Source organism: Danio rerio, chromosome 6, assembly GCF_052040795.2.
Source record: "Danio rerio strain M-AB ecotype USA chromosome 6, GRCz13ab, whole genome shotgun sequence".
NCBI lineage: Eukaryota > Metazoa > Chordata > Actinopteri > Cypriniformes > Danionidae > Danio > Danio rerio.
In genome coordinates this window covers 35,602,041-35,627,466 of record NC_141026.1, presented here as the reverse complement: position 1 = coordinate 35,627,466, position 25,426 = coordinate 35,602,041, and the positions used below count along the sequence as shown (strand labels likewise).

The following is a 25,426-nucleotide window of genomic DNA, read 5'->3' as shown; positions in this document are numbered from 1 at the left end:
TGTCTTAAAAAAATCTTCTCTTTGTTAAACAGAAATTGGGGAAGAAATTAAACAGGGGGGTTAATAATTCTGAATTCAACTTTATATATATTACTTTGTTCAGCTTTTTTTATCATATGTTTTCAAGAAAGATACAAGTTGAGTGCAAATACAACCACATTGTTAAAAACAATATAGTTGGACATTTTTATTTACAGTATTCTTTAACTGTGTATATGTACTTTTTGCGCTCTTTTAAAGCCTGATGAATGTGGACAGACTTGGCAGAGTGGAGATTGCTTTGTTACTGTCTCTCTCATTCCATTGATAATACAGAGGAAAGGCACACAACGCGAACAGAAGGAGGTCTAAAGAAAGCGACAGTGTACACAGACACTCACACTCATACATGTATTAGAAATACAGTGGGTTTTCAAGCAGTGCACATAATGTCTCCTGTGTACACCGAACACACACTGAGGTGTACTATAACAATACACTGGCATTTCCATCTACTCGACGCATGCAGGTGCGCATACAGTAAACCACACACATGAAGACAAGTGGCCACACATAAAAAACGACAACAACAAAAAAGAAGAACTCCCTCAGAGCACAAAGACAGATTCATCAGGAGAGTCACAGAGAAAAGAGACATGAGCGAAAAGCAATTAAAAAAAGAAGAAGAAAAAAAACCTCCTCCCTGGTCCCACCTGTTTCATATCAGACAGCCCACTCGCTCACTCCCTCTACCCTGGGACGTTAGTTTTCCCTGAGGAGAGGGGCCCGATTAGAGAAATGCCACCACAGTTTATTAGTACTGACTTCAGTATTCACTCTTAACTGCGCAGATCATTTTCCTTGTAATTAAGATAAGATCCAACTGATGTTGTGATCTATGCTGTTCATTTTGAGTGCCTTGTTTCCCTTTGTCTCTCACTCTTGTTCTCTCTATTGTATGTACGCACACACACACAATGTCAAACAAGCTTTTATCAAAATAATTCATATGATTTGTGATGGTAAGGGTTAAGTAAAGTGTTGGTATGTGGTTATATTTAGATGTCCTAGTAGCCTTAGTTTCTACCAGATATGTGGAACATAATCGTAAATGTCTAGTTATTTATATGTTTAATTTTTACTATATATCTTCAGCTTGTCAAGCAGTTCCTTTGACCTCATGATTCTCGTTTGTTCTGACATGCATTGTGAGCTGTAAGGTGTTATGTAGGTGCTTGGCTTTCCTAATCAATAATTTCAGTTTTTCTTTTTTAATAAATCTACAAAAATGTCAACAATTCTGTGGTTTTCTGTCAATATGTGGTGCTGTGTGTACATTAATAAGAAAACAAATGAACTTAAAAGACTTTAGCAAATGGCTGCAATATAGCAACGAGTGAAAAATTTAAGGGGGTCTGAACACTATCCTTACCCACTGTATATTTACATAGTGTACAATGAACAACGACATATAATGGCATGGGTAATATTAAAATAAAACAGGATGACCTAACTGTTACTTAGTTAATGTGGTTTACGAAGATATGCCTTGTGTAGGCATCAAAATGCCTAAAAATCATACATAATAGGGGCCTTTTTAAATCAGTTTGCTCTGTGTGTTGGGTTTAGAAGTAGCAGTAGCGTAGGGCCATATAACAAGTGTTTTATTGCAGTATAAATACATTATATATATGGAGAGTCCTCATAATCCACAGACAAGTATCTGTGTATGTTTGTCTTCATATGTACGAATTGCATTTAAATGTTAAAATTGATAACACTTTACAATAAGGTTCCAATACTTAGTGTTTACTACTATGAACAAACAACAAACTATGTTTATTACTGTATTGATCAACCCAGGCTCGTTCTACATACGTACCCCTATATGCACTTCTGGAGAGAGCAAAATACATCCAAGAAGCTACTTTTTTTGCAGTTTTTGTTTTCGCAAATCCGCCTGAGACAGATGTGTACGCTTTTTCAGATCTCAAATTTCTCTTGCGAGTGCCATTCGTGCCTGCTTTTTTCACTTAATCCACCAGAGGCTGCTGTTGACTGACTGACTGACTGACCAACAAACCAAACCCCCACCCTCCCCTTTCCCTAAACCCAACCGCAGTATTTTTAAAAGCAATTCAGAAAAAGAAAAGCCCTTACGGCAGCCTGACATCGCGGTCAACTCCCCTCTGCGCTTAAAGTCTGCCGACGTTTGTGTCGAGCTAACGGACAAACTAGTAACAGTTGAAAAGCCCTCCATACGTAGGTAAGCGGTCCGCTGGTAAGCAAAAAATTACCTGTGGCATACTGCCCCATAGTGTTCGTTTTAAAGATGAAATGCAGTCATATGTAACACTGGCTACATAATTCGCAATCTCTGGAAACGTATATAGGGCTACGTTTAAAGCCTCCTTTCCACAGAACACGACAAACAACAAGCGACAGACTAGAAGTCATTCATTTACAATGGAGAGCAGTCCGGGAGCTGCGTAGAGTTCCGATCATCTCCATATGCGGAAAATTCGGATCCGATTTAAGCTGCGGATCCGTTGAAAAATTTTAACTCCTGCGACTAGACCGCATGCGACCGGCCGACCGGATGTGATGCATTCCAGTGTTGTAAAAAGCAGGTCCGTACACGCGAGATGAGAAATAGGAGTTTATTTGGTTATTTTTTGAATTGTAAAAAGTCTATATTAAAAAAAAATACATTTCTGTTCATAAATGTAAGTAAGAAAGTAATAAAAATATATATTTTAATGTTGTCTCCACATTCTCCAATATTTTAGCGGTCTATGAGTTTCTAGTAATCATTCATTCATTAAACTATGTAAACACACAGAGAATAAAGGTTCTTGCTTTCGCACTCCTTTATTTCGGACACTGTGAGAATCAGCTTCTCTCCTTTGGTGCAAGACAACACTGAAAATACTGTGCAACTGACAGAAGGGGGCATATTCCAACAGTCGTGTCCAATTGTCGTGTACAGTGGAAAGGCGCCTTTAGATGGGCCTATGTTAAATAATGCTAACAAAGCACAACTTTGAATTTTAATATTGCATCAATAAATGTAAAGATTTTTATTTCATATTTGTAATTACGCAGATTAATTAACAAATTTTAAATAATTAATCAAAAATCACTGATCTGTTGAATGTTCAGACAAACACCTTTTAATATTAAGAATACAACTGTTTGATATTAAAGATTTTTTTTCATTTAAAAAGCACTTGGCTCACACATCATTTCTGATGGGCATTAAGTGTCAAATATTGACAAAGCAATAAGCATTCAAATCACCCGTGATTGCTTTCACTTCCTTTGTCTAAAATACAATCATATTAGAATGATGTACATGACACAAAACTATGAAATGCAGCCGGTTCAATTAACAGCCTCATTTTATTACATTCTCTCCCCCTCTTTCTCTGAAGCAGCACCATCTGATAACCTGATCATAAAAGCAAAATGAATTCAAAAGAGCCCTCCTCCAGAGAAACGGCCATAATGCTTCCACTAACATCCACATTTAAAATGACGGAATGTGCATGCGGCACTTGTTTTCCATCTCTCAACCATCAAAGCATCTCTCCATTGTTACCTTTCCACCACAATGCAGTTAAAAGGACTTCCACCGCTATTGTGGAAACAAAGAAATCCCATTCTAGCTCGGAAAAGTGATGGAATTCAGTCAAAATAAACATCTTATCGCAACAATGATGTAAAACCAAACACATTAGGCTGGAAATGGATTTGGAAAATTCACAGTTAGAACGGTCAGATAGGAGGCTGCTTCTGAACGCAGATAAATAATGGTGAAATATGTGGGAGATGGGGCGGATAACATTTTAAAGCTTGATAAAGCCAAGCTAATCCTATTTTTTAACCTAAAGATTCATTCCATTCCAGCAGCTAAAGGACAAAACCAGAAGATATGCTTATCTGGACTGGGAAGTTGGGGAGGAGGAAATGCTCCTGACATTTTTCTTCATCCTATGTTTAATGCAGTCAGCAACTAACCTCTGTTTTGAGAGTAAATTAATTTGAATTATATCATCAAGCTAACTTAATCATACTACAGCATATTCTGACAGGTTAAAAGACAGACGGATTACTAATTGGTCACAGTTGTGTGGTTGAACTGTAAAGACTGCGTAATTAATGACAGTTTCTCAGAGTAAACCTACATTAAAAATCGACCCCCAACCCTCCATTCTCAAACTCAAATATTGTTATGTATTTCATTTTGTCACTTTGATTGGAGTCTTTCTTTTTTCAGGTGGCGTTTACTACTCGGAGACATAAATCATTGGTTGGACAGCAAACAAAGAGGCCTATCTCTCTCTCTCTCTCTTTCTCTCTCTCTACACTCCTTTCAACCAAGTGATTAATGGAACATAAAACACATTTATCATCACTAATGTCGTTTTCCTTAAGACGCAATTTGTGCTGACCCAGTAAGAAAGAAAAAAAAAACATACAGAGATGGTAAGACCACATCATCATCATCCGGAATCAAGCTTCAAATACACAAAAACAAAAAGCCACTCCATATGCATGCAACGGACCGAATCAGAGCACAGATTTCAGTGCCAACTAAATGCCCGAGTTGTTGATTAAACTCAATCATGGGCATAGAATGTAGAAAGCTGAAAACACACTTTGTATGAATAAATAAATTGGCTACAGTATGAATTAGTAAACTGTAATTCATTTGGCTATACTTTGTAATTTTTAATAAACCTGATTACTGTATGTGTGTAGCTTGATTTTTTTTAATATGTGTGAGATGTATAAGCAGCTTGCTCATGTGTTTAAATCCTTTTTAGACAACTTATTTTGTCTGAACTAAAGCATTTACTGCTTTACAGCTGGGAAGGAACAGAAAAATGGACAACAACAACAACACTACTGTAGATAGAAAAAAAAAACAACAAAAAAAACACAGACACCAAAAGTTGTCAAGCACACATTGGAAAGGAATAATGGATATGAGCTACTGTTCTTCAAATGAGTACAAAGACATTTTATCCATCATAACTATCGAGAAAATAATGCACGATATCACGTTATTTTATAATAGACTGTACGTGTATACCTTATATATACACCATATAAGGTATAGTATTACCATACAATTATTCTATAAAAAAAGTTAGATTTTAAGTGAAATGTATTGTTTAAATTATGTCATATGTAAGTCAAGATACTGTTTTTTTGATTTTTTGTTTTTGTTTTTTTGGCAGAGAAGGCAAACTTGTCATATTTCTGTAAATACACCAATATTTGAAGTTGATTTGTAGCATATCAAGAATACCAACTATTATTAGTACTATTATTGTTACTTATGTATTATCATCCCCATCCACTGAATTGGCTCTATCACTGTCTGTCCACTCCACCTACAGCTAGTGTGTTTAGCGCTATGGTCGGGCCGATAGACGATGCCATCGTCCATCGCCAATGGCCAATAGACAACACAATGCTGAGCCGGCATCGCCCAACCCCCGCCCTGCCCCACCCTTGTCGCAAACTTGCTCAAGAAAAATACACACTTAGGCCCTGTTCACATTAATACTTCTTAATGTCAAAATAGCATTTTAGAACGAAAATGATCCACATACACACCGTGTTTCACCTAGCATTTCTGAACAGCCCTCCGTCTGCTGAAAACACACATCACGTGACCACACACAGAGACACAGCCACACACTGTCATGCGCTCCTCTGAGCTCCAGAGAGCAGTGCATGCCGGACAGTTTACGATGCCATCGTCCATCGTGATGTTTCACATTACACATCGTACGATGTCAAATTGGTTGACATCGCCCAATCCTAGTTAGCGCCCTGGCGCACTGTCCTGTGGCTCCAAGTGGATGCTGCACACTGGTGGTGGTTGTGGGTGTATGGCCATACACAATAAATGCGCTATATAAATACACATTACATTATTACCCGGCTTTTTGGATTCTGATTTGTTCAGTCATGACATTCAAAAATATGTTATTCCCAGATAACAACCGCAGAAACAATCACAGGCTCATTTAGGTACTTCTGAGTCTACTTGGTTATCATTGAATATTGAATATGCAACATCCATAAACAGTAGATAGATGCCTGTCTGTCACGCCACTGTTTATTGACTGTTTGGTGCCATTTTGTGACTAAATAATATGTAGGTTAGTGTATGCACCATTCAGCTGTTTTTGTCTCTTATTTTTGCTTTTAATTAAAGTTATTAATTAAAATGTTTTATGCCTAATTTTTATGTTTTGTGGCAAGTAGCCATGTAATAAGTGGTATAAAGTACATCCATGCGGTTATTTTTTGCCAAAAATATCTGGAAATTAGCAGTTTTTAGTATTTTGTTATACATATTTGTATTTTTTCCCTTTTATTTGTTCTTTGAAATTGTATTATGTGACCTTGATATTACCTTTTATAGTTTAAAGGAATATAGTGTCTGGGTTACTGTTGTACATGACAATACAAAAATCATATTATATTATATTATATTATATTATATTATATTATATTATATCAAAATAAAATGTCAATAAAAGTCAATCAGTTAAACTGAAGCGTTTAACTTTCAACATCAAAAGTCTATAGAGCTTATTAAATGTTATCCATGGACATTTTGTGACTAATTTGTATCGATTCAGATACTATTTTAAAATTATTGATTAAGCACCAAAATTGCAAAAAAAACAAAACAAAAAAAACAAGCAAACAAAAAAAAATACCCAACTCTACTCACGCATGTGCACGACATGCAGATGGTGGATGTTTCCATCCAGCCATTAAACAGTTATTAGTGTCGGTAGACTTTTGCTTGATCATCTCAGCAATTTCCAGCGTCCTTTGCCGAACTCATTACAAGCACACAGTTGGACATGCAGGTGTGCGCTTGACATGTAGACATGCTTTGTTGCTTTGACTGAGTGGTGGGCTGATCACTGCAGCCCAGAGTGTTTGATAAATGTAACACAGGCACAGGATTCACAGCTCTCTCCTCTGTCTTTGTGTGTGCGTGTGCATATTGTGGCATAGTTTCTGCCTTCTCGCTCTTTCTATGCCTCTCACAGGGCAGTTATAACTAGACTGTCAGGGGAAGGACTGCACTATCCATTAACCTCTGGCCTCATGCCCCCTGCTGCTGATAGAAGACATAACCTGCATTACAGGGGTCACTTCCAGCTGCTGACACTCACTCTCTCGCACCGTGTCCACTGTAGCTCGCCATGCTCTTTCACTAGGTCTGACTTCTCTAACAAAGAAGAACAGTGAGGCCACCTATTGAGACAAAGATTGTCGGCTCTAAAAGACTTTTAGCTTTCAAAGAAGTTTTGAGTTATTCGCAGCTTTAAATGAAAAAAAAAAATAAAAAACTACCGTAGTACATTGAGTATAAAAATAAGTATTTAACACTTCATGGCTTTTTCATGGAAATACTATTTCTAAAGTAGCTGCTGACATGGAATTGAACCAGATTTTGGTAAAAAAATAATAATAATAATACAAGAATAAAATTAAACAAAACAAAAAAAAAAATCTGAAAAAATAGTTATGTGTAGTAACAATGTAATGACACAAGGAGAAAGTTCTGAACTACTGAAACGTATTTAATAGTTTATATAAAGCCTTTTTTGGTGATGCCAGCTTAAAGGCGACTCTTGTGAAGAATGAAGTCTCATGACTTCTATGGAGTATGAAAATCTTGATGGTTCTGTTTGTCTCGTCTATCACATCTGATCTTTAATTTGTCTTTTCTATTGGATTCAAGTCAGGTGACTGACTGGGCCATTCTACAGCTTGATTGTCTTTCTCTGAAACCATTGGAGAGTTTCCTTGGCTGTGTTTTAGATCATTGTCTTGCTGATGTTTTCCACCCTGGTTTCATCTTCATCATTCTGATAATGTAGATGCTGAACAGAAGCAGCTAATATTAATTTACGATGACAAAGGGCAGAGGGTTGCTGAATAAATAAGAGTTTTTAGCTGCTGTCTGGGCTTTCACTGTATTTCTACACCTCTCTTTCTCCACGTGTTCAATACTTTTCCCAGAGTCATTTAATTTTATTACAAATAGCTTAATTTCTAAACTAATTAGTTTTGCTTTTTGTTCATATATGGATGTCATTGGGTGTTACCAACACCCATTAAAAATTTCAAGTTAAAAGCACCTTTAGAAAAATGTTTTCAGAGACAAAATGGTGACATGATAAAGTGTTCAATGCTTATTTCAGTGTCACTTTATTTTGATGATCCCTTTAACGCATTTTGTTAAATTTTACTTACATTGCATCTACATCCCAAATAATTCTCAACAGATTATAAATAAACTGATGGGTTGGGGTTAGTGTTGATGTAAGTTGACATGTACTTGCAAAGATTTGCAATGCAACTTTTAGTCAACAAAATGTGCAATAGGGACCATCTAAATAAAGTCTTACTCTTATTACCCCTACTGTATGATCAAATTGTATCTTATTAATAGCAAAAACTAAAGAGTAAAGGCGAAATGCAATTCACAATGCTAATGTAATGTGATGCTGATGTTATTCCTATGCAATATGTTACATTTAAACCATTCATTATTGGGAATCAATGCTGTCTGGGAATCAGCTGCGCCCTGGGCTTTCACTGCCTTCCCTTCTTTCTTCAACTTAAACTTATTAGTTTGTTTGTGATGTGTTCAATACTTATTTTGTACCACTGTATGTTCAAATCGTATTTTCTTATGTAAATAGCCATTCAACTAAAGGCCAAATGCAATTCACAATGCTAATGTTATGATGTTATTTCCGTGCTATATGTTACATTTCAAACCATGTATTATTGGGAATCAATGATAGTTTACAATATCAAGAAACAGGTGCACTAAAAAATAGGTCTCATTTACAACTAAAAATTTAGATGATTTAGTTGCACTATGGGGCGTCACGGTGGCGCAGTGTGTAGCACAATCGTCACACAGCAAGAGGGTTGCTGGTTCCTCCGGGTGCTCCCGTTTCCCCCACAAGTCTAAAGACATGTGGTATAGGTGAACTGCATAAGCTAAATTGTCTGTAGTGTATGTGTGTGAATGGGTGTGTATAGATGTTTCCTAGTGAGAAGGGCATCTGCTGGATAGGTTGGCGGTTCATTCCGCTGTGGCGACCCCTGATAAATAAAGGGACTAAGCCGAAAAGTAAATGAATGAATAGTTGCATTACTTGACCTTGGGATGTTAAAGCCATGTGTCTAACAAAGCTTTGTTTCAAAAGTTAAGCTGGTATAACAGAAAGTTGAACCCTTTGGATTTAAATGCTACATCAAAAAAATGTAAATAATGTATAAAATAATATTTTTATAAAATAAATGTAGCTTTACATGTAACCACAAAATAGTTTTTCTTTCAAAAAAAAAAAAAACATTTAAAATGGTGCAAAAACACTTTAAAATCAAAACTTCTGGACGGTAGTGTTCTTAAAGCTAAAGTTACAGGCTGCTTCTAATCACAGCAAGGGTTCTCATCTACTATTCAGTTGACTTTGCCTTGCTTTGAAAGCAGAAGTTGAGCTGTCACATTAAGAATTCAGCCCATGAAAAACTAATGCAGCTGCATGCTTTTTTCAGTCTGAGATAAGAGCGCTCGGAGGTGGCAGCACTGCATTGGGAGGGTTCAGACCAGTACATAAAACACAGCTGGACCTGATGTTCTACCATCACACGTAGCAGATGGGGATTGAAATAAGAGGTACGGTGGGATCCATATGCAAACTAGGGACTGCGCAAAGAGCGAGAGGAGGCAGAATCAACCTCTAGCCTCAGCAGGTGGATGCCGAAATGGCCCCTGGGAGATTTCTCGATTTGAGTAAGAGGCGTTGACTTGCTTTGATTTTTGGTGGAAATAATGAGTGAGAGATAAAAAGATAGCATGGAGAAGCTTCTGACTGCAGTCTAAATTAAGACTCAGATGTCTCATGATACTCCATTAATATTCCATTATGTTTCAATGATAAATCAAAGTTCACATTAAAGGCCTTTGACGAAAGCAATACGTGTCTGAGAAGAAAAAGTCAGTGCATGGTAAGGCCTGAATATTTCAATGCTTAGGCTTCAGTGAAACATTTATGAGCCAAATTACTTTTTAGCTGCAGAACTACAAAATCACTTGATGAAGATGGTTGTTCAGAAGTGCTTCAGTTTATTAGGGTCATCGAAAACTATTAATGTGAGTGCCATTGATGTTTAGTGATGATCTGGTTCAGTTTTGCAGTATATTATGCACAGACTGCACTAGTTTGACTCAATCTGGGACTTTGACTGAGCATGTTAAGTTGGTGCTGTCAGTAAAATAGGAAAACTTGATTGGTTGTTTAGTTTAGTAAATGAGATGTGAAAATAAAATAATGCCTTCATATATTTATATTGACATTTGGAAAATTCAGAGACAGAAGGGATCAACAATATGCATTTTTAAAAAAGTATGCAACTTCTTTTATTCTTTTTCGGCCACATTTTAAAACTTGTTTATGGTTTGTACTAGGGATGTATTGATTCCAACATATGCTCATTCTGAAAACGTAGCCCTTTATACGTTTCTGGAGATTCAGAATTATGTAGCCAGTGCTACGTATGGCTGCATTTCATCGAACGCTATGGTGTGGTATGACATGGTTCCTTTTCTCGCTAACCAGCTGACTGCTTGTCTGCATGTTGACGGCTTTCCCGTTGTTACTAGTTTGTTCGGTAGCACGAAACGTACATTGGAGAACTTTAGATGCATAGCGGGGTCGACTGAGACGATGGGATTCAAATCCGGTGAAAAACGGTTCCAGAAAGGAGGAGAGATGAAAACAGAAGCTAAAAAATAAACATAAAAAACAAGTAAATAGCAGGGTGGGAATGCGGTAAAATCTAAAAATGTGGTAAAAATCTTTTTATTTTTTTTTCTAAACTGCTTTTCAAAACACTGCAGTTGGGTTTAGGGAAGTGGGTGAACGAGGCAATAGGTGCTTTTCAAAATGCTTTTGTTTGGGTTTAGGGAAGCGGTGGGTGGGGGTATTGGTCGATTGGTCAGTCAGTGAGTTAGTCAACAGTGGCATCTGGGGGACTTACACGAGAACAGCAGGCGCAAATGACACTCGCGAGAGAAATTTGACACCTGAAAAAAAAAACACACACAGCGGCCTCTGGGGGATTTGCAAAAACAAAAACTGCAAAAAATACAAAATAAATAAATTAAAAAATAGCTCTTGGCATGTATTTTGCTCTCTCCAGAAATGTATATAAGGCTATGTATTCAAAATGAGCCTGGGTTGAACGATTCACCCAACTCATGATTCGATATGATTCACAATACTAATCTCACAATTTACGATTTGATAACAAAATTATCTGAAACAAATTTAAGGTGAAGAGCCCTTTCAATTTTTTTAAAATGCAGCACATTTTTGAAAAATATAATATATTTTCTGCCATAACTAAATTGCTGTTTTTAAAACAAATTCCAAAAATAAAAAATAAAATATACAAACTAAAGCAGACTCATTAATATAAACAAACTAAATCTGTGACTGTGCTGATATTTTACTTTTTAAAAAAGAAATATCAGCATATGTCTGTTTTCTGGCATAAGGCAAGGCAAGGCAAGGCAAGTTTATTTATATAGCACATTTCATACACAGTGGCAATTCAAAGTGCTTTACATAGACAAGACAAAACAAGTAAACAAGTAAAATAAAAAATAAAAACAAATACTAAAAATGAGTTTAAAAAAAGCATAAAAACATGTAAAATGTGATATAAAAGAATGAAGAAAAAGAAGAAGTCTTTGTACATTTACAACGTCCCCTGCTAAAAAAAAAACAATTTACTCTGTCAATTTACTCTGCTGCCCCACCTCTTGCTCGCCAACTATGTTCAGGTAAAGCGAGTTTGCACCTATAAACACAGTGCCCCCTCTGTTAAAAAAATGTATTGCCATTCATTCAACATTTCAACCGGTTTGAAGCGTCAAATATTTGGGTCGCTTTTCAACCTGCTCATGGTGAATAGTTACTAATAATGAATATAAAGAAGATACTGACAATAATGCCTGCTGCTACTGATGGTTCTTTCATCTCATGCAAGCGTACTGTAGATTGCATCTGCTATCATTAAGATGTTCATATGTTGTTGCATTTGTAACTATTTTAGTCTAAATTGTAATCATTTCAATTGACTTTATTACAGAATAAAAATGTAAACGAAAGTAATTGTGACTTACATAAACACACATCACAATTAACATGATTTTTGTTTGTTTGTTTTTTCTTCTCAAAGAATAATAGAGTGCAGCTTTCCTGTGGGATTTTAGCATAATGTACATGACCAACATGACCAACATACAAACTAGTAAGGAACATGTTAGCTTTGTGTTCCTTTGTATTGAAAATGTATTCTTTTCACCACATTATTGCAACTTAATGTTTCAATTTCAACGTATAAATGTGCAATTCCTAAGTTTATATCTTGCAATGCTGAAAACCTATAAAATAGCAATTGCAATACATAAAATGAAAGAATAATGTCAGGACTGCAAAATGAGGTAATAAAAAAGGGTCGTTTTATCCCATCATGGTGCACAGAACAGATTTTTATTGTATAGCACATACTGTATACTTAAAAACTTAACTTAAATACTTCTTAAGGGCGTTTTTGACATATTCTATCAGGCAAAGTCTTCCCAATGTTTGGGAATGTGTATCCTTCCAATACTGACAGTTTGACAGACAGAGAGGAAAAAGGCTACGTACAGTGTGTGTCTGTATGACTAAGTCATTATCTGTAAATAAAAAAGAAATAGAGAGATAGAGACAGTATTTGTGTGTGTGTGTGTGTGTGTGTGTGTGTGTGTGTGTGTGTGTGTGTGTGTGTGTGTGTGTGTGTGTGTGTGTGTGTGTGTGTGTGTGTGTGTGTGTGTGCGTGCGTGCGTGGTTGCGTGCGTGCGTGCGTGCGTGCGTGCGTGTGTATGTAACACACTGCATAACTGCTTATATAAAACACGAGCAGAATAAATATAAAGACATGAAAGTTTATCAGATATCATAAAACTTCTCTGAATCAATATTTTACTTTTATTGCACATATCAAAAGAATGGGAATGAAGAGAGGAAGCAGAGCAAAGCAAAGACTGATGGGATTAGGATTTAGTCTGAATGATAAATGAATAAAGGACAGGGAGTGTGGGAGGTAATCAAGAAGGAGTGAGAGAGAAAATGAAAAATATATATATATATAAAGTTCAATAGAGGTGGGAAAAAATAGTGCATAAGGGACATGTGTGGAAAATGTGTGTGTAGGAAAAAGGAAAAAAGAAAAAGTGAAGAAGGTGACTGCCAGTTTTTCTTGTCCTGAGCCAATCAATGAGAACAGGGATTCTGAGATGAAAAATACAGCAGAGAAAGAGATCTTACTTTCATTGGAATTCTCTCTCACTTTATAGTCAGTAAGGTTTTTTGGTGTTTTACAAAAATGTCTGATTCTCATTTAGGACTTCATGTATCTGGTCAAATATGTAATATCACCAAATATGTTTTGTGTAATATTTTTTATCATACTATATGTCTGAAATTGTATGTCATTTCATATTAAGTATTGAATTTCCAATAGTAATTAATAAAGTGATCTTTTTAACATGCTTATTTAGTTCTAAATGTCTTATCACAGTTGTAAACAGTTGTGTTGCTTCATTTTTGTGTGAAATTTGACTAAGTAAAAAAAGAAAAAGCATTTTTAATATGATCACTGTCTTTACCTTTTCATAATTTAATGCACACCTGCTTAATAAATACATATTATAAAAACTAATTATAAAGGCATACATTCACTAATAATTTATTCCGTTTTTCGTACTATTTAAGTCCATGGCTATTGTTTTACTTACACTTTATTGTATATATATATATATATATATATATATATATATATATATATATATATATATATATATATATATATATATATATATATATATATATATATATATATACACACACACAACTTTGACTATACACATTATATATATTTTTATATATATAATATGTATATTTGTTCTAAAGACTATAGAAAAAAAATATAGCTTAAAAGGGCTAATAATTTTTTCCTTCAAATGGTGTTTACAAAATTAATAACTGCTTTTATTCTAGCTGAAATAAAACAAATAAGAGTTTCTCCAGAAGAAAAAATATTATGAGACATATTGTGAAAATTTCCTTGTTCTGTTAAACATAATTTGGAAAATATTTTAAACGCTTTAACGCAGCACATTAACACTGATAACAGCAAAATATAAGCTATTAACAGAAAATAATTTGAATGAAATTCATTTCAAGTATTATACACAGTTTTATATCATTTCAGTAATATAAAAAATTCTAATATTTTTAGTCCTTTTAAGAGCACAAAATGAGATAATGCTGATGCTTTCTTTATATAATGAGTGGATACACTGACCACTCAATCAATCAATCAATCAATCAATCAATCAATCAATCAATCAATCAATCAATCAATCAATCAATCAATCAATCAATCAATCAATCAATCAATCAATCAATCAATCAAATCAATCAATCAATCAATCAAATCAATCAATACAGCGTTTACATTATTATATTTACAACGTATTTTATTAAATAAAAGCATGTCAAAAACAACCTCAAATTTCACATTTACTTTTTTACTTTGATGTTTACTCCATATAGCTTGACAGCCCACCATCCCAATACTGTATTGATTTTGCTGTATGGAGGGACAAAAAAGAAGCACAAAAGCTGTATGACATCTGACAAAAAACCTCTCACTCTGTGTTGGATTGATATATGGTTGAGTAAATCAATTCTCATTCTTTCTTTTACTTAGACTCTCCCTTTAACAGGAACTTCCACAAAACCAGCAGAATAGCTTTAATATAGTTAAAAGCATCAGAAGTCTCCTGCTATGAACAGGTTGAAAGGTAAAATTCAAAGCGAAGAGAAATGAAAGCGGCAGATGCTTACGTGAAAATCTTGAAAGGCTAGTGCAAAACAAAAGATTACAACTGGGAGAAAGTGTAAATGTATACACACAGAGAGAAGGAGCAAACAACAGAAGACTCAAAGGAAATAACTGGAGGTTTGAGGAAGAGCGGGACAGCTGAAGATCATGGGTGCAGGTGTCCTTGCCTGAGGGTGTAACCATGTGCCCCGCTAAGAGGGCACATTAAGAGGAGACATGAACAGGTGCAAAGTCCCATGTTTCACTAGCGCAGGCCAAAAACACAGCATACTGCCCCAGTGAGGCATGACCAACAGGGAACAGTCAGATAGAAAGAGAGACAACAAAGCAAAGCAAGGCACTGAGGCAAACAGATAACTAGAGATAGCACAGAGGTAGAAGAATCTCACTCTTTATACTTTGGGACAAGGATAAACTTCCCTTTGTTAGTCCTTTTCTCCTTTCCAGTGATCTCGAACGCACACTCGTGGATCATGCATTGCTCCTGTAGACCTCTAATCCCTCTTCTTCAGGCCCTCCCTCACAAAGTCAGGGCAGAGGTGCAGGGCGACTGTGTTTGTGAATTTAATTAACCTTATCGCCGCTGTGCAGCTCTGACAATGACTGTAAGTTAGGATAAAGGATCCCCAGCGTTGTTCTTTAACATTGTTGTTTAACATTATCCGCGATTTTAACATAAAGGCATGAGGAATGTTAATATAACCAAAGTGTGGCTAGACTAAGCAGTTTAACCATTTTATTTGTAATAAAACTGTGGTAAGACAAATGCTAATCAATTCACAAAAAAATAAATGTTTACTAGACTTTTACTTTAAAGAAAATTCATTTTTGTATGGGATGTTTTCTTGTTTAACATTACCCATGAGTTGAACATGGCACACTTCTATTTTAACGATGTAGGCGCATAGGGCAAAAAGCATTAAGGGCGAATCTACTTTTGCTATTTTAAGGATGGAAAATATGGTTTGCACTGCAGCGCATGGTCAGGGTTGTGCTTATTCTCTTAATGGGTTATGGGTGTGTTTTGGGTGTAAAATGTATTAAACCAATCAAAGTCTCATCTCACATTCTTTTTAAGACTCAGTTGCATCGCGCCATGGGGCATTTGGTATTTACATTGCAGAGTTTGTGTGTGGAAAAACTGAGTGATTCACTAGCGAAAAACAGTTAAATAAACAATCTGCAGTGAAAGGATAAGGAACAAGCTTTCTCTTTTTGGCCTCTTTACTTTCTCTTTACTTTACTTTTACTCTTTACATAACTCATTTACTGTCGTGGATAAGAAAACTGTATTGTATGCACTCCACTCAAGACATATAGACGGGCACACCCTGGCACAAAAGGTTTTGCTATTTAAGCAACGTGGTGCAAAACATGAAAATTAGGGTTGCGCTGCTCTGAAAATTGCAACCAAGGCAGAACACATCTTGTGCCTTATTGCGCCGCGTGTATGATAGGGTCCGTCATGTGAATACCGAAGTTTTGCTAGACTAACCAGTTCAACCACAATATTTGTAATAAAATTGTTGTTATTCAAATTAATTCACCAAAAAAAAAAAAAAAAAAAACGTTTACTACACTAAACCATGATATTTTTTTCATTTTCATTACACAAATACAATGTCATGATGTAACAAGTTACAAATAAAAAAATCTAAAGTTTTTTAAGTGCTAAAGCTTGCTAACAGTGTGTTAACATATGCTAGCAATATTTGAAAACACACCAACAAAGTGCTAACAAGTTGCACACTTTAACAAAAAAGCAATTACCAAAATAGGCTAGAATTATGCAGGCTATCAACCCTCAAAACACAATGGTGTTGTGTTAAAATGTGCAAACAACTGGTTAAAAACAAGCAAGTAAAACACTAACCCATTCAATATCCCTAATCAAAGGCTTCCTTTAAATTTAACCCAAAATGATTTCCATTTAAATAAGAACAAAACAGAATACTTCTGAGCCCAGACTATTTCAGGATCATTGTGTTTTGATTATGATGTGCTGTTTAAAAAATAATAATCTGGATTATACTTGGATGACACGGTGGCTCAGTAGTTAGCACTGTCGCCTCACAGCAAGAAGGTCGCTGGTTTGAGCCTCAGCTGAGTCAGTTGGCATTTCTATGTGAAGTTTGCATATTCTTCCAGTGTTCACATTACTTTCGTCTGGGTGTTTCGGTTTCCCCCACAGTTCAAAGACATGCGCTATGGGTGAATTGAATAAACTAAATTGGCCATAGTGTATGTGTGTGTATGAGTGTGTATGGGTGTTTCCCAGTGCTGGGTTGCAGCAAGAAGGGCATCCACTGTGTAAAACATATGCTGGATAAGTTTAATGTTTATTCTACTGTGGTGATCCCTGATGAATAAAGGGACTGAGCTGAAGAAAAATGAATGAATGAATGAATGAATGAATGAATGAATGAATGAATGAATGAATGAATTTCAGATGGCGCCTGTAGGGTTTTGCATCTGAACTCCTTATTTCCTAAAAGTTACTAATACCATTTTATAATTTACATTTTTCCACATAGAAATCTTCCACAGACAAGACCCATAGCATGCAAAGTGCATCCCACAATTTAGACTGAAATGAAGGCCACAACCCCCTCCCATGGGAAACATCTGTCTTCTACACTTGTGAATTTTTTGCATGTGATCATCAGTTTGTTTGCAATCTCATTTGTAAATGCCATTTCATTAGAGTGTGTGTCCATGCACGATTATGTGTGTGCCATCTCAAGGTTCCTCTGGTGTATTAGAAATCAAGGACTGCTAATGAAGTAATGGAAAACGGTGCTCTTTGGCTCATCAAATGTCTCGCCTGGATTATTTCCCAGTGTGCTTTACTTTCTTGCACTCCCTTCTTGACTATCAACACACGCATATTTGTACCAATGACAAATATAATCATCATTTGACTTTGTAAGATCACAATGTATTGTGTTAAAGCAATAAGATAAAGTAAAGTAAAGTGTAGTTTTAATTTTGCATTTAAAAACCCAAACACACATAATTAGATGATTTATGATTAACAAACGTTGAAATGTTTCTGAACTGACAGAATGATATGCATTATAGTTCAACTACTGGTTTCAAAGTGTTTTACATACGTTTACTTGTGATAAGACAAATTCATTGACAGGATGACATCATCGGTGTGAGCTGAGGCCAAGTTTCTGTTTAGTGTCTAACTTGAGTTCAGTTTGTTCGAGTTTTAGAACTGTGAATCATGAAATGAGTCACAAAATGAAAATTGACATAGGCTGAAAGAACGTCTCTGACCACTGGCAAAAGAATGAGTGGGATTTATGCATGAGCAAATGTGGAATAATCTAAGTGTCCCCAATCACCCAAGGAAATACAATTTGTTGAATGTATAGGTGAAACGTGAAAATAAATAAGGCAATATGCAAAAAGGAAAATGGTTCCAGGTAAATTCATTTTACATGCTACTGCACAAAAAAGAAATAAAAAATGACCTGTTTTATATGAAAACCTGATGCAGAAACTAGATGCACATGCAAACACACGTATATGTACAACATTTCACATTATCAAATGCCTGAGGGGAAGTTGTCTGAAACCGTGCCAATGCACTGATAGTTAATATGCGCCTGCATTTGAGGCATCGTCTTATTTACATACATATTAAATATGTATACATTACAGTTCTGCGTTTGCATACATTGCACTTTCAGATGTGCATTTAACACCACTAGACACCTGTCTCAGGTCAGCTTGCCTATTTTAAAGACATTTACTGGCTGGTAGTTGTGACCTATAAATCGAGGAATAATACTGCATTCTATATTCTATTCAATTTCAAAAAACGCAAATGTCTGTCTATTTGTGAGAATCCCAACAGACCTTATTTGATCATTCTAGAATTCGCTATAACTAACACTGGGTCATGCAAAACCATTAGCCAAAATATACAGTACAGTGGATGATGGATAGGGAAAACATGCACAGCATACATATATTATGTCTAACATGTTCACATATTTCTACCGATGGATAATGGATATGACACGTTAGCAATATTATGATAATATTATGCTAATCTTATGATAAAGCAATATTATTTTTTGAATAGGTTTTATTTTAACACTATGAGATAAATGATTCAAGAAAAAAAAATACATAGACTCCCAGTCAAAAGTTTGCAAGTATAAATATACAATTTCTGTATAATAACATGACTAAAAATATATATTAAAAGTATCAAAAAATGTAAAGTATGTAAAAGTATGAAAAAAATTTAATAATATTTTACAATTTAACAGTTTTTACAGTATTTTCAACAAATAAATGCAGCCCTCGTGAGCAGAATTGGCTTCTTTTAAAACATCAACAAATCTAACTGTATCCAAACTTTTGACTGGTAGTGTATGTTGGCTTTTTTATATAAAAAAGTCAATGTCAAAAATATGTGATAATATTGTCATATTTTGTGACCTGAATTGCAATATTTGATTTCGTATGACTGCTCATTTTGCTATTGCTAATACAAATGGCACTGGAAATAGTTAGCCTTTATAAAAACCAATGAACTCTTCTTGTTACAATACAATTATATTTATAATACAGTTCTATTTTTCACATGTAAAGTCAAAGCTTTTAATATTTTAAATCCTCAAACGTTTATTTTAGTTGGTAATTGGTCTGTCCGTCATCCATTCTTCTATTAATCCATTCATTTTTTAATTAATCAATATTTATATTACTTAATACATCTATGTATTTATTTCAATCCATCTGTCTATCCATCTTTCAATCAATCATTTGATAGATTTCAACCATCTGCACCTCCTCAATCATTAATCCATCTGTCCAACATTTAACTATCACTCCATCTATTCAACTTCCCATCTATCTGCCCTCTATCTATCAATCTATCCATTAATCTTTTTTATCCATTTCCCCATCCATCTTAAAGTACAACCCCAACAGCCCTCTTCAAAAAAACAAAGAGTGGACACTGCATTTAACACATACACAGCAGAAGCATTCAGCTCTTCTGGCGATGGGGTGTGCGAATGTGAGAGTTACAAAGTGTCAAGGCTTGCCCTCTGCTTGACCACCACAGCATGGCTGTCAATCAAACACTCCACACTGAGAGCTCATAATTTATCACTGAGCCTGCTAGACAAGCGCTTAGTAGTGTCAAAATCCTCACATGAACACCCAGCCTTGTACACATGCTCAAACAGAATGTTGGGACAAATGCTTCTGTTTTTATGTAAGAACTTCATTGTGCTTCATTTACATTAGGTTACCTGCAGTCAAACAGCTGGAACCCTTAAATGCAACATAGACTCATTCTAAAAATGGAGCCCTATAAATGTTTCTGGAGATCGCAAATTATGTAGACAGAAGTACGTATGGCTGCATTTCATTTTTAAAAACAAAAGCTATAAGACGGTATGATTCCGTTTCTTTTCGCACATCCAAATGGATGACTTTTCTGCTGTTACTAGTTTGTCCAGTTAGCTTGCCATGTACAGTCGGTGGATTTGAGACGCAGAGAGGAGTTGACAACAACTAGGGGTTTCGTGTCCAGAGAGGAACGATTCCAGAAAGTTGCTAAGAAAAAAACAGAAGGCGAAAAATAAAATAAACAAATAAATAACGGTGAGAATGTGATAAAATCTGAAAATGTGGTAAAAATCAGGCTACAGCTTTTCTTTTTCTGGATTGGGTTTGGGAAAGTGGGTGGGCAGGTCAATTTGTGCTTTTGAAAACACTATCGGTTGGGTTTAGGGAAGGAGGAGAGTGGGTCAGTGGATTGGTCATTCAGTCAGTCAATCATTCAGTCAGTCAACAGCGGCCTCTGGGGGATTTATCTAAGAACAGCAGGCGCGAATGAAACTCGCGAGACAAATTGGAGATCTCAAAAAGCATTCACAACAGCCTCTAGTGAATTCGTGAAAACAAAAACTGCAAACAAATGTAGCTCCTGGGATATGGCGTATTTGGCGCACTCATATTTATGTGTGCTTTACTTTCTTGCACTCCCTTCTTGACTATCAACACACGCATATTTGTACCAATGACAAATATAATCATCATTTGACTTTGTAAGATCACAATGTATTGTGTTAAAGCAATAAGATAAAGTAAAGTAAAGTGTAGTTTTAATTTTGCATTTAAAAACCCAAACACACATAATTAGATGATTTATGATTAACAAACGTTGAAATGTTTCTGAACTGACAGAATGATATGCATTATAGTTCAACTACTGGTTTCAAAGTGTTTTACATACGTTTACTTGTGATAAGACAAATTCATTGACAGGATGACATCATCGGTGTGAGCTGAGGCCAAGTTTCTGTTTAGTGTCTAACTTGAGTTCAGTTTGTTCGAGTTTTAGAACTGTGAATCATGAAATGAGTCACAAAATGAAAATTGACATAGGCTGAAAGAACGTCTCTGACCACTGGCAAAAGAATGAGTGGGATTTATGCATGAGCAAATGTGGAATAATCTAAGTGTCCCCAATCACCCAAGGAAATACAATTTGTTGAATGTATAGGTGAAACGTGAAAATAAATAAGGCAATATGCAAAAAGGAAAATGGTTCCAGGTAAATTCATTTTACATGCTACTGCACAAAAAAGAAATAAAAAATGACCTGTTTTATATGAAAACCTGATGCAGAAACTAGATGCACATGCAAACACACGTATATGTACAACATTTCACATTATCAAATGCCTGAGGGGAAGTTGTCTGAAACCGTGCCAATGCACTGATAGTTAATATGCGCCTGCATTTGAGGCATCGTCTTATTTACATACATATTAAATATGTATACATTACAGTTCTGCGTTTGCATACATTGCACTTTCAGATGTGCATTTAACACCACTAGACACCTGTCTCAGGTCAGCTTGCCTATTTTAAAGACATTTACTGGCTGGTAGTTGTGACCTATAAATCGAGGAATAATACTGCATTCTATATTCTATTCAATTTCAAAAAACGCAAATGTCTGTCTATTTGTGAGAATCCCAACAGACCTTATTTGATCATTCTAGAATTCGCTATAACTAACACTGGGTCATGCAAAACCATTAGCCAAAATATACAGTACAGTGGATGATGGATAGGGAAAACATGCACAGCATACATATATTATGTCTAACATGTTCACATATTTCTACCGATGGATAATGGATATGACACGTTAGCAATATTATGATAATATTATGCTAATCTTATGATAAAGCAATATTATTTTTTGAATAGGTTTTATTTTAACACTATGAGATAAATGATTCAAGAAAAAAAAATACATAGACTCCCAGTCAAAAGTTTGCAAGTATAAATATACAATTTCTGTATAATAACATGACTAAAAATATATATTAAAAGTATCAAAAAATGTAAAGTATGTAAAAGTATGAAAAAAATTTAATAATATTTTACAATTTAACAGTTTTTACAGTATTTTCAACAAATAAATGCAGCCCTCGTGAGCAGAATTGGCTTCTTTTAAAACATCAACAAATCTAACTGTATCCAAACTTTTGACTGGTAGTGTATGTTGGCTTTTTTATATAAAAAAGTCAATGTCAAAAATATGTGATAATATTGTCATATTTTGTGACCTGAATTGCAATATTTGATTTCGTATGACTGCTCATTTTGCTATTGCTAATACAAATGGCACTGGAAATAGTTAGCCTTTATAAAAACCAATGAACTCTTCTTGTTACAATACAATTATATTTATAATACAGTTCTATTTTTCACATGTAAAGTCAAAGCTTTTAATATTTTAAATCCTCAAACGTTTATTTTAGTTGGTAATTGGTCTGTCCGTCATCCATTCTTCTATTAATCCATTCATTTTTTAATTAATCAATATTTATATTACTTAATACATCTATGTATTTATTTCAATCCATCTGTCTATCCATCTTTCAATCAATCATTTGATAGATTTCAACCATCTGCACCTCCTCAATCATTAATCCATCTGTCCAACATTTAACTATCACTCCATCTATTCAACTTCCCATCTATCTGCCCTCTATCTATCAATCTATCCATTAATCTTTTTTATCCATTTCCCCATCCATCTTAAAGTACAACCCCAACAGCCCTCTTCAAAAAAACAAAGAGTGGACACTGCATTTAACACATACACAGCAGAAGCATTCAGCTCTTCTGGCGATGGGGTGTGCGAATGTGAGAGTTACAAAGTGTCAAGGCTTGCCCTCTGCTTGACCACCACAGCATGGCTGTCAATCAAACACTCCACACTGAGAGCTCATAATTTATCACTGAGCCTGCTAGACAAGCGCTTAGTAGTGTCAAAATCCTCACATGAACACCCAGCCTTGTACACATGCTCAAACAGAATGTTGGGACAAATGCTTCTGTTTTTATGTAAGAACTTCATTGTGCTTCATTTACATTAGGTTACCTGCAGTCAAACAGCTGGAACCCTTAAATGCAACATAGACTCATTCTAAAAATGGAGCCCTATAAATGTTTCTGGAGATCGCAAATTATGTAGACAGAAGTACGTATGGCTGCATTTCATTTTTAAAAACAAAAGCTATAAGACGGTATGATTCCGTTTCTTTTCGCACATCCAAATGGATGACTTTTCTGCTGTTACTAGTTTGTCCAGTTAGCTTGCCATGTACAGTCGGTGGATTTGAGACGCAGAGAGGAGTTGACAACAACTAGGGGTTTCGTGTCCAGAGAGGAACGATTCCAGAAAGTTGCTAAGAAAAAAACAGAAGGCGAAAAATAAAATAAACAAATAAATAACGGTGAGAATGTGATAAAATCTGAAAATGTGGTAAAAATCAGGCTACAGCTTTTCTTTTTCTGGATTGGGTTTGGGAAAGTGGGTGGGCAGGTCAATTTGTGCTTTTGAAAACACTATCGGTTGGGTTTAGGGAAGGAGGAGAGTGGGTCAGTGGATTGGTCATTCAGTCAGTCAATCATTCAGTCAGTCAACAGCGGCCTCTGGGGGATTTATCTAAGAACAGCAGGCGCGAATGAAACTCGCGAGACAAATTGGAGATCTCAAAAAGCATTCACAACAGCCTCTAGTGAATTCGTGAAAACAAAAACTGCAAACAAATGTAGCTCCTGGGATATGGCGTATTTGGCGCACTCATATTTATATAGAGGTAAGTTTTTAGAATGAGCCTGGGTTGCTTAAATGGTGCATGTCGTATACCCCATTCATGTCTACTGAAAGGAAAAAAAGACCACATACAGCCAGGTCTAGAACAATGAACTGCACAGAAATGCATGTGCAAGCAACATGCATTAACGTATAGCCTCATCAAAGCTGCAACAGAGTTGCAAAAATCACTAATTAAATCTGCAAATGGCTAATGCTACATCTTTATGAGTATCTTAAAATGCTAATTAAAAAATACAGAGACAAAGTTCCTTTTGAGCTCTAGACTATAGCTCTACACTACACCTCGGGCTTCTTCTGGAAGAAATACAAGCCAATTAAAACAGCCCCTGAATACTGGACAGCAGCAATTAAACAACTGTCCCAGAATGCCTCGTTTTCTTTCCACAACCCCCACTACTTTCTCTCTGCTCATCACTCTCTTGATTTCTTCAACTCTTTACTCCATCTGTCATTTGACTCATTTATCTTCACCTTCCTCTTAATTGGGTTTGTGTGAGTGCATGTTTTATCTCCCAGCAGCTTCAAGGGCGATTTAAGGGGCATTTGGCACAGAAAACATAAACTCAACTTGTACATGTGCGGATGCAAACAGCACTGTTTGTGCACATCCCGGAATCTCATTTAGCGCAAAGAGTCATATATAAGCACACTCGTGCTCGCATTATGTGATAACAGATCGGAACTGATAGCACTACAAACCAGTGACCTTTACAGCACAATCTGACTCAAATCAACCAAAGCCATTAAAGCACAACATTAACGGTGCCATTTTCTTCCAAATGGAACTGCAAAAATAATGGGCTTCATTCAGAAAATGTGAAGATCGAATTTCAGTGTAAATCATTTGTAAAAAGCATTGTAACGTATTTGGAACACTGATTTTTATTAATATTATTAAAAATTTTTGAATGAGCTCGATGACTTACCATCTACATTGATCAGATAGAATGAAAGATATAAAACAGACAGATATAAAGATAAAGAAAATAAAGAAAATAAAGCTAATGCTAATAAAGATAGCAGCAAGATATCAGACAGACCACTAATAACCAATTATAAAGAGGCTGAACACTATAGACAATTTTAATGTGGTGATGTTATTGGACCAATAACATTCCCTGCTTGTTGTCAAATTTTTTCATAACTGTAAAAAGAGGAAATTCAACCATAATTCAACATTTAAACAGCTATCATAACATTGTTTATCAATATATGGACCTTTTTTGGATTCTTGGAAGC

At 35.5% G+C, this 25,426-nt stretch overlaps 2 protein-coding genes across 8 annotated transcripts in view; one reads left to right on the top strand and one right to left on the bottom strand.

Annotated features, from left to right (window-relative positions):
* The window catches only part of pik3r3b (phosphoinositide-3-kinase, regulatory subunit 3b (gamma)), a 481,128-nt gene that overhangs the window by 233,631 nt on the left and 222,071 nt on the right, over window positions 1-25,426 (bottom strand). Inside the window, 1 exon segment of one of the 7 annotated variants that reach the window (NM_001442180.1) lies at window positions 11,086-11,131. The gene's annotated coding sequence lies outside the window, so the exon portion shown is untranslated. 7 annotated transcript variants of the gene reach the window in all.
* LOC147843556 (uncharacterized) overlaps window positions 1-25,426 on the top strand; it is a 536,892-nt gene that overhangs the window by 450,939 nt on the left and 60,527 nt on the right. The window lies entirely within an intron of this gene.